Source organism: Pteropus vampyrus, unplaced genomic scaffold (genome assembly GCF_000151845.1).
Source record: "Pteropus vampyrus isolate Shadow unplaced genomic scaffold, Pvam_2.0 Scaffold180, whole genome shotgun sequence".
NCBI lineage: Eukaryota > Metazoa > Chordata > Mammalia > Chiroptera > Pteropodidae > Pteropus > Pteropus vampyrus.
The window spans coordinates 838,574-852,918 of NW_011888961.1; positions in this window are offsets into that span (position 1 = coordinate 838,574).

Below are 14,345 nucleotides of genomic sequence, written 5' to 3' on the forward strand. Positions count from 1 at the left end.
AATAAGATTACAGACAGGTGAGCTTCAGTGTTTTTTTTTTTTAAATCATTTTGCCTAGGACCAACTTTGCATAAAAATAAATTCAATAAATACAGATTTCTTAAATTTCAAATATGGAAAAATCGACAAAGACTCTCACCAAAATCCTTGGACAATATCTCCTTAGTGAACCCATACCTACCAACGGTGTCATTACTGTGCCTAAACCAACACGCCCTCTAGTGCATTCCTCTGGAACTACATCTTAGCTGGTTCTGTGCTTACATAAGTATTTTCTTCTACAAGAGAATTTCCAGAGCAACCTGTGCTTGAAATCTCAGTTTATCTTGCATAGCCAACTCAGAATGATATCTTTTTCCAGGGCTTATACAAATCCATTTTATTTTCTTATTTATTTATCCCCGCCTATTCTCAAAAATGACTTGCAAGGATGCATAAAATATGACAAGGTTGGTAAGTTAAACTGTGTTGAATGATTTTTTAAAAAGGTGAGGCAAAATGATTAAGAAATTAGATTAAAATACGTAAAATGACAACCAACCATCCATCGACGGGCTGTGTAGTTAACTGCACATATTTATATTAATTAAGATAGACTAGGTTATACTACGGTAAAAACAATTTCAAAATCTCAGGACCTGATAACTCTGCTTTAATTTCTCTTGCAGGTTGCTGACACACCGCGGGTGAGCTGGAGGCCTGCTAATTTCCATGCTAATGGAGCAGCCACCCTCACTCACAGCTGCCAGTTCCGTGGCAGAGGAAAAGGGAGCTTCGAAGAATCTCACACTGTCAATTAAGTGCTTTGGTCATGTTGCTGCTGCTGACTCTCCTTGGCCAGAACTAGTTTCATGACTCCACCTACATGACAGCCGGGGACTGGTGGGTGGCCCAAAGCCCACTACTGTGTATTAGTCATCAGGGCAAAGAAGGAAATCAGGACAGACTGACTTACAGTGTCCATGAGATAAAAACGAATATAACAGCCCAGGAAAATTATGACCACGTTTGATTCTTAGATCAGACAGGAAGTTCTCCAGGTTTCTTTATAAAAATAACAATGAATAACATAGATTACATCATCTTCACAATGCATTCAGGTCCTTTTTTAATGAGGCCTCTTAGGGGTATATGACATCACAACAATTTATGATTTGTTTAAAGAAACTCGAAGGGTCAGATTATTGTGGTTTAGTATCTACCTTTCTGCCAAACTCTTGATTCAGGGACATTTTTAAGCATTCCACTTGTAGGTTGTGTTTAATCAGTTGAGGGACGGTGAGCACTAGGTTGTGTTCTTAAAGAAGCTTCTGGAAAGAAAAAGGTATTCTTTGCAGTATGAGGAGAACCAATCCACCTTCCTTAACAACTGTCAACAACCGGCCAGTTAACATCCAAGTATGGAAACCAAGGAGCCAACAAAAGCTCTTGCCTCATCAGAAGTTCCTGCTACTGTTTTGAGGTGAGCTGAAGGAGAACCTTATACATCCTCCTCAGATAGTTCTGAATTTTCCCCATGATGCAGATAAATGGTCCATCTCCCAAAGTTCTATGTCACTACAAGGGAAAATAGTTTTAGCCTGTATTTTTTGTAAAAAATTGAGATATACAGTATATGCAGAATTTTGTTTTCAGTATATAAACAAAGTTTGGCCCATTTATGGATCACAGATCCCTTATAATAGCTCCAAGACATCCGGAAGTTTACCCCAAATGAGTTCGATATAACTGTTCTCTACTCTCTTAAACTCTCTAAGGTTATTAACCTTCCTCCTCGCACCCTAGTCTCCCTTTTGTCCTACTAGATCCCTGTGGGGTTAGGGCTAAGCAAAATCTGAAGTAGGCATACCTATTTTGAAACTACATATACATGCTAAAATGCTTAAGAGTGAAATGTACTGACGTCTGCTTCAAAAAATGATACAGAGAGAAAAACAGGTAGATGAAAATATGACAAAGCAAACAGCAAAATGTTAACGATTGTAGAATCTAAGTGGTAGGTATCTGTGTATTTATTAAACAATTGTTTCCACTTTTCTGTCAATATGTACATACATGTAATAAAATGTTGAGAAAAATACACAATTCTTATAATTATTTCATACGTAAGTATATAAAATATATATGTAACTATATAAAATATATATTTACATATACATACTTAACGTTATTATCATAAAATTCACAAAATAAAATTCTGTTTAATTTTCAATATGAAAAAATCAGCTCCTTTCAGTCTAGGAGAATATTCTTCTCATGTCTCTTACTGTCCCCCAACTAATCCTTGACCCCTGCTTGAAAAACCCTCAGAACTTCTGCCATAAGCTAAGACCTCAAAGATAGGAAGGAGGAGAAGAAATGTTAAAGCTGGCCTCAGAGAAGAGCTACAGGGCTGGCCCCAAAAGAAGTAACCAGAACGCCAAACTACAGCTTTAAAGGGATAACACCATCTGGGTCTGATCCAGGCTGCAGCTGGCATTCTACATAGGTACTGGACTCCAGGCTGGGAGGGCAAGTCCAGATCTCGGTATAATGGGGAGGAGGTTGGAACTTTCAGCATCCTATTAAACTTGCTTGCCATTGGCTTAAAGACTGAGAGGGGCTGATCTCAATGTAGAAGGCCCTTGGTTTCTGGGCTGAGCAGGGAGGACATGGTGAGGGGCTGTCCAGGAACCCCCTGAGGCCCAGAAAGGGAGTCATTGTGGAGATGGCCTCTTCAGCCCGCTAGCCCTCTCTCAGAACAACTTGGGGTTTGTCCCACTTTTTATTAGAACTAGTCTATTTTGTGTGTAGTGGTATTTGATTGTAGTTTTAATTGGCATTTCCCTAGTGACTAATGATGTCGAATATTTATTATGTGTTTTTTTGCCTTTGTATCTTTTTTTTTTTTTTGGCGAAATATCTGTTAATATATTTTGCCTCCTCTATAAAATTAAGGTGTTTTTGTATTTTTTTGAATTATAAAAGTTTTTTTATATAGTCTCATAATATGCCTTTTTTATTCTTTTACGATTTTCTTTTTTTCTTTGACTTTTGACAGTTTGATCATGATGTTATTTAGGTGTAATTTTTTTTTGTTTGTGTGTTCATATATTTCAGCTTCTCTGAGCTGCTTTAATCTATGGGTTTTTTTAAAATCAGTTTTGGAAAATGTTTGGCCATTTTCTCTTAGAAAATTTCTTTTTTCACTTTCTTTCTCCTATCCTGGAACTCCAAATGTACATTTGTCCCACATATCTCTTCTATCTAATGTTCTTTTCATCTGTGCTCCATTTTGGTTGTTTTTGATTGACTTGCTTCCTTGTTCACAAATCCCAGTTGCTGTGTTTCTCCGAACCATTTTATCCAGTCGATTTTTTTTTTATATGTGTGATTCAGATATTCTAGTGATATTCTCCATTCTTCCCTGTATTTTTACACATTTTCTTAAACTTTTTAATCATAGCTTTTTTAAAAATAAACTTTTACATTTTAGAATAGTTTTAGATTTATAGATAAGTTGAAAAGATAATAGAGAGTTCCCATGTACGCCACACCTAGTTTCTCTAATTGTTAACATCTTACATTACTAGGATGCTTTGGTCACCAGCTCCTAGCCCTTTCTCTTTTCACTATGCCATTATCACAATTTCCACCCCTCTCTGATTTCACTCCATCCTTACCAAGGTAGTGGACCTCATGAATTCCTCAGAACACATTATGAATGCTGCTGCTGAAATTCTACATGCCCCATGTATATTACAGATAAAAATAGGCTTGCTTCAGAGTTAAGAGGCAGTTAGTGGCATCAAATGAACAAAACCCAATAAGCACTTATAACCACTCTATACTCATTTTTATAAACAGCAAGATAAAGATTCCCAGTTCAACATAAATTTCCACTAAAAATTTGACGGAGAAGAACTCGAAATTCCTACTTACTCTCACCCACGAATTCTCTTACCTGACACATCTATTAACATAATTATTACTATTTAAGTCAAAGCCACGTCTATGTACTTAGTTACTTAGATGCTGGAGGAGAGAGAATGATTTCAAAACTTTCTTTTGGAAATTTGCAAAAATTAGCTATTGCTGAGAAAATAGAAGAGGAGAGAAAAGGTATAAATACATTGTGAAAAAAATATATATTTACACATATAATTTCAATTGTGATTTTTCAAATGCCATTCATTTAGGCTTCCAATATTTTATATGATATAAAACAAAACAAAACGAGACAAGACAAAGCAGTATATGCAAAATACCACAACTGGTAAAAATTGTTACCAAACTAATTCAAAGGACCATAAAAATCTTGTTTAAAACCGAATATCATTTGATCAATAAAAGTTTGGACCTAGGATAAGGGCCGAGGAAAAATGAAAGCATTTTATTTAGAAAAGACAAAGATGAAATTAAAAATAAATGAATTTACATACAAGATCAACATATCAACAATAATCTTGTTCATTTTAGTGTAGACTGTCTCAAATCTTCTGTGGAGTGAAACAGGGTACAAAGCATTCATTCAATCAGTTCATCACATGCTCAAAATAAAACAAGAGTTAACATTTCAACTGTGTCCTGTGTCGTCTATGCTACTATTTCTGAAATCCTCCATTTTTTCTCTTCTTGATACTGTTGCAATATTTCTAAATGCTTCTTAAAACTTTCTCCTCGGTTATCAATGCTAAGTTCACCATCACCTTCCACCCACCAATCCACCCACTCGTTCATTTCCCATTCTATGTCGGTGGAACCACCATTTTCTCCATTACTAAAGCTTAATTTTTGAGTCATCGTTGACTCATTCTTCTTATCTTCTGATTTCATTTGTCCACAATGAGATCTTATATACTGATTTTCCAAAATATTTCTGGATTCCATTTATTTTCTCCTATTTTCATAACCTCATCATTTTGTCCCTGTGTAGCTCAAATAATCTGGTTACTTGAGACTCTGTGCTAGGTCAATTTAGAGGAACAGCAGTCTGACTGAAAAATAAAATTGATGACAATTCAAACCCTTACTTAGCCTCTCAAGAAATGCAAAGTGGTATAGTTAAGAGTGAGGTTCTGAAGCCCGACGGCCTGTGTTAAAAGCTGGCTCTGTCAATGTCTACCAGTTACTTCATCTGAGAAATGATAAAGGGGGGTAATGATAAATATAAAAGAGGAATAACAATAGTACCTACATCAGAGAATTATTGTGAGAATAAGATGATGCAACACATGTAAAGCATTTCCAACAATGTCTGGTACATAGTAAGTCATTTTTTTTATTATTGACTTTACTTTTATTGAAAATTCTTATTAGTCTTTGTCGCAATCGAAGAGAATAATAGTTATTTTCCCTAAATTACTTCTCATCTCCACTCTTAACTTTGCACCCAAATCCTCTCCAGAAGCCAGCCACCCCATTCCTAACAGGGCCATTTCAACTTGCTGGAAATTTTTCTTGTTCTAAAGTAAATCCCCTAACATATCTCAGATCTTTACAGATGTGTCAAACTATCTACCAAGGAAAGGATGGTGAAAGTAGTCTAACTGGTAGAAGTGATAAGGGGCAGAGAACTTAAAAATCAATAACCAAACTGAGAATAAGTCTGCTTGATTTTTATTTTTGCCACGTGCTGGCGATTCTGGAAATGTCACTGATGACCTACTTTCCCCTCTTCCACGTTCTTTTATTGATCAAGTTGCTATGCTTATTGTTGAGTTTAAATAACGTGTATACCATACACATATAAATATACATATACACATGTAATATGTATGTGTATAAATGTATGTATGTATAAGCTTTAAATTATTGTGTTTTTATTAGAAATCCTTTAGTCAAGATTGGATTACACCTATGAATTAATTCTGAGAACTCCCAGTTACACAGTCCACCCCCAACTCATGTGGACTAAAACATATGTGTTCATTCTGAGAATAAGTTCATGAGAGTTCAGTCATTCCAGCAGTTTGGGGTACAAGTTCTGTCTCAGACTTCTGCAGTATTGCGTATTTCTGCATTTAAACAATAGCGTCAAAATAAACAATGATAGCACAGTGACTATAAAGACAAAGAAATTGAACTCGAGTTACTTCAATTCTGGCATTCTGTGTAACTACCTAAAGTTTTCATTTGTGTTTAAAACTTAAAACAGTGAAATAGGGAGTGAACTGCAATGTGTCTTTTACTGAATTCGAATAATGTCTTTAAAAGAGAAATTTGTACAACTTTAATTGTTCTTTGTTTTGAATCTAAAGGATATATCAAGAAAATACTGATCAATACTGATTATTACATGCCTATTACTAAAAACAATTCTGTCATATAGAGCAGGAGCTGTTAAAACTGATTGTACTCTGGTGTCAAATATTCTTACAGTAGCTTTCTTTCCATATCCCTCATCTGATGCATCATAAAGATGTTGGCTTGGCATCCTTCTTGGAACAGGCGTTGTGAAGGCTGGAAAAATTTGTATGCATGAATACCTCTTGTCCCATTCATGGATTACTGCCTGGGCCTCCTAGATTAATGTGCTATGACAAACTCTGACCCTCTCTGTTAAACCTTACTTTCAATCTCTAACTTTTTTGCCAGAGCTCATTTCTGTGCATCAAATCTAAACTTCCTTGCCTGGGCCTCAAAGTCTTGCATAGTTTCTTTGTTCCCATCTCACCGTTCAAGTGTGCCTTTTTCTGGAACACCTGCCCTCTCCATTTCTTAATTTTATAGGGCTTCCAAAGTTTAGCTTAAGACTTAGTCTTTCAAGGTCTTTCTGACCGTTGTCACCCTCACAGATCTGGTTGCCCTTTCAGGTCCTATAGCGATGCAAAGCCTGCCCTACCCAATTTAGCATATTTCAATTGTGGTTTGGGTTATTGGGTATTTTTTTTCTGTGTGTGAGTCCTTGTCATTTCTCGTAAATGATAGAATCATAACTCACCATCTATGCAACCTACATGCTCTGAGCATGTGAACAATAGCAATTACAATGTAGCACATTAGTTATTATCAATTGTTGATACTAGCTCAGAAGAGGAATGTAAGTTTGTATTGAATGAGGAGGAGATTATAGAAAATTCATGCATTCGCCACAATGCTCAACCGGGGGCCAAGGACAAGGTGTTCTCCAAGTCTGTACAGTTTTGCAAAACTCCACCTGACCTCGCCCCGCCCTTCACACTTCCGGTGAGAAAAGACTTTGTCCCTGGGTTGATTCTACAACTCAAATCCTCACAAATAGCCTTTCTGTGTTTCCGTTGCTATCTCATTCGCTGCAGAAACAAATACTATGATTTCACCGTTAAAGAAAAAGTCACTAGCACCGTGTGGCTTGAGAAAGAATGCTCCTTGTGTCGAGTTCAAATTGATTTTAATTTTTGATTTTACCTCATTCAATACATATTTGAGTCTACTCAAGTTAGGATCATGTCTTTCTTTTTTAGCTTTTGTTTTTCTTGCATATCTAATTTCATTTTCAAATCTTATTGTGTGCCTAGATCATATCACTAAGATAACCCATTCTCATAATTATAGAATCTGTTGCATTAAATCTACTTTCTTCTTAAAGATATTCTTTCAGAAGCTCTCAAACTTCCTGTTCCCATGGGACCAGCAGTTCTCCAGGCCTCAGACAGCCATGATTTTAGGAGTATGGTTTTAAAAATCATCTAGGTAATATATAATATATTTTTTTAAAAGTTATATAAATACTTACAATGACAATCTTAAAAACCAGTATTCTGCACTATCTCTCCCCAATCTCCTTCCACTCCCCAGAAGCAACTCTATTTTATCATTTTAGCAGTCTCTTTTGACTGTTACCTCAATATTCTAAATACTTTCTAGATTTACCTCCTTTAGGCATTATCCCTTTGCTTTCTGCAAAAATGAAGAGAATTTTAACATTTCAGAAACTACTTATTACCTTCCTCCATCCCCCACATTAAACCAATATAGTTATTTCTATCTAGATATTATTCCAGCTTTTATGTTGTTGTAACAGCGACAATGTAGTTCACTGCCAAACCAAGTATTTTGTTCTCTTTTGTGTAACTTTGTTTTTTTCTGGCATTTCTAAAAAACTTTTTTTCTTACTCGTGTTATTTTACTGTATAGCCTGAGTCCAACCTTTCCCCCTATAGCTTATTCATATAGTGACACAGAACACAGGGCAAGAACCTGAACTTTAGAGTGAAAGCCATCCAGTTCAGATTCTGGCTCCCACATTGCAGCTGCGTGGCCTTCAGCAAGTTAACAACTCTATGCCTTTATTTTTTTATCTGTAAAATGGGGCTAATAATACTACCTAAAACAGGACTAAAAACATTTATCTAAAAAGAATTTGGAATAGTGTCCAGCATGCAGTAGTATAATTTCAGGTATTGCAAGTCCCCCTTCATCTCTCCCCTCCCCACCAAGTAAAATTCCCTTCCGGGAGTCTATCCTGGTTTAATCTGAACTCGTTGCTCTCCAGGCCTTATGCAAATCTGTCATCTTGAGTCTTCTTTTGCCTACTCTCTTGGGTTAAACTCACTGCTTCTCATGTTCTTCTAGCTTGTAGGGATGTGGTTGAAAGCTCTGATGCTTCTCATTCTGTCTCTCTTTTTCTCTCTCCTACCCCCTCCCTCCATCTTCTGTCTGCATTTCTCTCTCTCCCTCTCTTTACCTCTGAAAGTTTTTTTTCTCCCATTTTTAAAATTTTAATTAGTCTCAAGTATACAGTACATTGGTTAGACATTTATGTAGTTTATAAAACGATCCCACTAATTGCTCCTTCTCTCCTCTGGTTTTCCACCTAGCCCATATGATAATGCTAACTGCATTCCCTATGCCGTGCTCCCCATCCCCACGACCATCTATCAACTATTAATTTGTACTTCTTTAATCCTTCCCTCCATTCTCCTAGCCCCCCAAACCCCCCATCTGTCACCAAATTGTCACTATATTTGTGAGTCTGTTTTTGATTAGTTTGCTCTTTTTGTTCCTTAGATTCCACATATAAGTGAAATTATATGGCATTTATCTTTCTCTGTCTAACTTATTTCCTCTGAAAGCTTTTAACATCTTTCCTTTATTACTAGCATAAGGAAACTTTGTAATTGCATTTCTAGGCTGAACAGTTTTTCATTACTTGTGCTGGACAGCTTCACACTCATTCAGTCTGGAGGCTTACGTCCTTCACTTTAGAAGGCTTTCTTCTATTATTCTTTGATGATATCTTCCTAACTTCTTCTCTCTCTTCGGAACACCTGTTAGAGAGATGTTAGGCTTCCTAGACTGAATCTCTTTTTTTCTCCCTCTTATGTTATCCATCTCATCTTTTTTTGTCTTGTTTTGACTTCATTTTCTTTCATTACAAAACTTATATAACATTCTGATTGCTTATAAAGTTAAAATATCACCTCAAAAATTTCTGAGCATCATCAAATAGAGATTTTTAAAGTTCTAATCCTTCTCTCTGTTTCCTCCTTGGTCACTGGTTCTTTCTCTTGCTTCTTTAACATTCATCTTTTTTTCCATTATGTTGAAAGATCTTTTCAAATATCTGGTGATATTAAAGAACAAAGCGTTGAAAAACAATGAGAATTTGGCATGTTAGTGATGAAGAAGCATTCTGTGGACTGACTGATAAGAATCGTTTCAGTGGATGGAAGCCATTGGACATTTACTTGCTTAAGTTCTGTTCACAGGGATAGTGGTGGGGATAAACTCTTCCACCCAAAGGTTTTCAGTTATTCCCCTGTTTCCAGCACCTCGTTTCACTCTCCTTCTTCACCTCACTGGGAGTCTTTAACACTCTAACATCTTCAAGGAAGACAGAGTGTTTTGACTTCCTTATTCTCTGTGTGCCCCATACGTGCTCAGTATAATAGTCGTATGAGCAGATCAAGGAGTTCGAGGAGAATTGGTGTTAAGTTTTCTTTAAACTTCTGGTAGAGTTCACCAGTAAAGCCATTTGGTCCTGAACTTTTGTTTGTTGGAAGGTTTTTGATGACTAATTCAAGCTCCTTGCTAGTTATACGTCTGTTCAGATTTTCTACCTCTTTGTGATTTGGTCTTGGGAGGCTGTGTGTTTCTAGAAATTCATCTATTTTTATCTAGATTACTCTAATGTTAGAATTTTAAATCTTGTAATTTTAGAATACAAAACAAATTAATCATGAAAAATCATTTTTTAAAAAATAAATAGGCAAAGTAAAAATTTTAAAATAATATCCATGCTGGCAAGAAAATAACATAGTTACTGTCTTACACTACTGCTAGTACAACAACTGAGAAAAAATTTGCCTATAAAATATAGAATGCTTGTAATCATTGATTTACCCATTAGAGTGTGCTCTACAAATATACTAAGAGAAGTGTGCACTGTTATATGTACAGGAATACAAATTGCAGCTCCATTTGTAAAAAGTAAAAATTAGAAAATAATCTAAATGCCATTGTTAAGGGAAAAGCTGGAAGTCTATTTTTTTCTATTAGAGTTGATGTGCAGTATCACATTAGTCTCAAATATAGAACATAGTGATTCCACATTTATATTCCTTATAATGTGATCACCACAATAAGCCTAGTAACCATCCATCACCATGCAAAGTTATTATGATAGTATCGACTATTTTCCTATGCTGTGATTATAGCCCCATGATGTACAATTCTTTATAAGTGGAGGTTTGTACCTCTTATTCCCCTTCACTCTTTTCATCACTTTGTTCTCTGTATCTACAAGTCTGTTTCTGTTTTGTTTTATTTACTCATTGGGATTTTTAGAATGGACGCGTAAATGAAATCACACAGTATTTGTCTTTCTCTGTCTAACTTATTTTACTTAGCATAATATCCTCTAGATCTATCCATACTGTCACAAATGGCAAGATTGTGCATTATTTTTAAAATGTTTATGTTACAGTAACATTTTTTAATTGTACTATAGTTGATTGCTTTAACTTATAGATTATATTTGGTGTAAGAATTCTCCCCAAATTTATATCTTTACCATATTTCTTCTTCACATTTATTAATTCCTTAATGCATTTATTCATCCTTTGTTTTCACAAATATTTACTGAGTACCTTCTCTGGGCCAAGTACTGTGTATACCAGGTATAAAGTACTGAATGAAACAAAACTTCTACTCTTGGTGGGATAAACCATAAACATTTATTCAGGTCTTCTTCTCCATTTATTAAGGTCTTCCTTAGAGTTTCCAATAAAGTTTTACTATTTCTCTAATTTATTTGCTTGTTAGTTTTTCTCATTCATGTTTTTTTCCTTTGTGCTGGTTTGAGAGAGGTAAGTTCTTTGAGTTACTATCTTTGGAATTTCAATCTTCACATTTGCAAAGGGTAAAAGTTATATAGTATCTCTTCTCAAACAACACAGAGCTCTCAGAATGCTGTAAGTCAAATCATATTGCTCCCAGTTAACATTCAATTGTATTTTATCTCTATCTTGTTTTAATTATTTTTAACCTCCCAGCTTAGATTGTTATTATTGTCTTATCATTCCAGTGTTTGTTTACATTTATCCACATGTATACCTATTCAGTTTTCTTCTTGAAATATATCTTATTGAAATTCGTTAGAGTATGTGTAGTTCAGAAACTCTGCTTTTGTTTATCTTAAAATATTGTTATTTCAACATTGCTATTGAAAGATATTTTTATGGAGAATATAGTTCTTGGTTAATAATTTATTATTGTTTTATTTCGGTTTTGGTCAGCACATTGAAGGTATATATTTTTCCGTTGACATCTGTCACCCCATGTTGTTTTGGAGAAGTCAGTTGTCAGTCTAACTTTTGTGTTACTTTTGTTATTTTTACTCTCTGATCCTTTTTATGATCTATTCCCTGTCTTTAGTGTTCAGCAATTTCATAATAATTATTCTTTCTGAATCTGTGGGTTGATATTTCTCTAAAATTCTGAAGCATTTATGCAGACAACAAAATATCATTAGGTTGACTCTCAGTTCCTTGCATTACATAGCTATTATATTCTTTCTCTTCATTTTTACTTTTGTTTTTTTCCTATTCATTATGAAAAACCTTTAAAAGTCACACATCATATCTTTGGTTAATTTTCAGTTTTAAAATTAAAATTCTTTTCTTTTGGGACTATGATGTGAGTTTTAATTCTAACTTCATATTTTCAGTTTTCTTGCATTTATTTTTATACTTCAGAGCTCTCTCTTTTTATCTCCGCCTTTGTCTCAGCCCGTTTGTCTTCCAGCTTCTTGTTCATATTTCTATTTCTATTTCTATTTCTTGTTGAGGACAGCAAAGATGCGGGTTCTAAAATTTCCTGTAGAACTATTATAGAGAAATGCTTTTCCTCTGAGTCATCTTCATAATACTCCCTTCTCAGTCTCAAATGCAGATTCTACGCATGGTGAGGTGATGTGTATTAGCTGGGTATTTGTCAATAGGAAGACAACAGACAGTGAAAGGAGCGTCCCTAGTACCTCTGTGTACATTTGAGTATTTATTAACTGGGTCCTGTTTTTAGATAGAGATTTGACATAAAAGTATATGTGACAAGTAAACATTTCATCACTTAACAAACTTCACTGAGTTCGAAGATTCCGCTTTGCCCATTATATTCTGACTATGCCAGAGTAAGATGCAGTCTATATATTTTCTTAGTTTGGGTACGGACCCTGAGAGTCTTGCCTCCAAAGTGTTCCCACTGTCAGGGATCCCTCTCTCTCTGTGCTCGACAACAGGTTTCTTTGTGGGTGACTGCATTTCGAAACGCGCCGTGCTCTCCACAGAGAAGTTAACAAAATGAATTAATAGGGCTACAGGGAAGAAAGAAGGTGCAGCTCCGAAAACATTTGGTTAAAAAGGAAAAAAATATACCCATTTATAAAACAATCCATGTACAGTCGAGGATTGCTACTTCAACTGTGCATTCTCACATACCTGTGTTAAGGGTTAACAGGGAATTAATGTAAGATTCCTTATCTTTTTTAATGCTTCTGTCTTCTGCTTCTGAAGACAAAGTGCATGATGTTGAAGAATGCATTTTGCTTTCATCCCCACAGCTGCAGTTAGTGGGAATTTCTCCATGTCTGTTCTTACTTATGTTTCAAATGGGATTATTGGGTTTTGTCATTATTTATCTGGAAACTGGAAGAAGTCTGTGCTAGTATTCTGGATTCATAACCTGGAAATTTGTATTTGTATATTTCCCTGTATTGGCTTCTTCCATGATTTTAAGGATTCTGTATCATTTATGTAACATAGGCTATAGCTCTTTGAGATTGCTGACCTTTTTTAAACTTCAAAAATGGATTTATCCAGAGGGAAAAAAGTTTTCCTAATTTCCACCTCTATTCTCCCCTGTAAGACTTATCATTTCATGAAATTGAATCAGCTAGATTCTAGAAGAGTCATCTAATTGGTTGAATAGCAGGATGATGAATAGATTGCCTATATCTCTCTTTCATGGGGTTGAAGACTTTAATGTTTTACATCTAAAGCAGCTAAATTACTCACACTATGACTGTCAGTAATTTAAGCCATTTTTCATCTGGATATCTGAGTTCATGAAAATATTAAAACTGCATTTCCCAACTTTTTATTTTGAAATTTTAAAAACCTACAGAAAAGTTGAAAGAATATTGCAATGAATACCATTATATCCTTAACTTTTTTTATTAACAATTAACATTTTTCCATAATTGGCCCTTACTCTGTGTATGTGTGTAATTGTTTTGTATTTGCTGAACCATTTTTCAAAAAGACACAAATTGCAGACTTCATGACGCTTTGTTTGTAAGTTCTTCAACATGTATCTTGTATCTTCCAGAACAAGATCAGTCTCTAATATGATGACAATATCATTAGTATACTAAAATATTTAGTCACATTGATACAATAATATTATCTGATAAACAGTCCCCAGTCAAATTTATCCAACCTTCCCAACAATACACTTTATATTTTTTAATACAGGATCTAATCAAGAATCAGGTATTGCATTTAGTTGTCATTTTTCTTTAGTCTCTTTCAATCTAGAACAGACACCTTGTTTTTGTATTTTGAATTCAGATACCAGTGCAGCTGTAGATAAGATTATGTTTTAGCCTTATCTAAAATTTAAATTTCTTTGATTTGTAAAAATAAGAAAGTAATTTATGTTTAAATCGATTATGTTCCCATAAAAATTAATTATCCCCTTGTAAACCTGAGAATATCTCTTACTGGCTAACATCATGTCTTATGTTATTCTATTAACATAAGTTGAACAAATTACATTCATTATAAACATTTATAGCTTACAAATTGTTATTCAAATTATAAATACTTTAATGCATAAGGCTCATTTCACCCATCACTAAGATGCATACATATAATGTTTTTTAA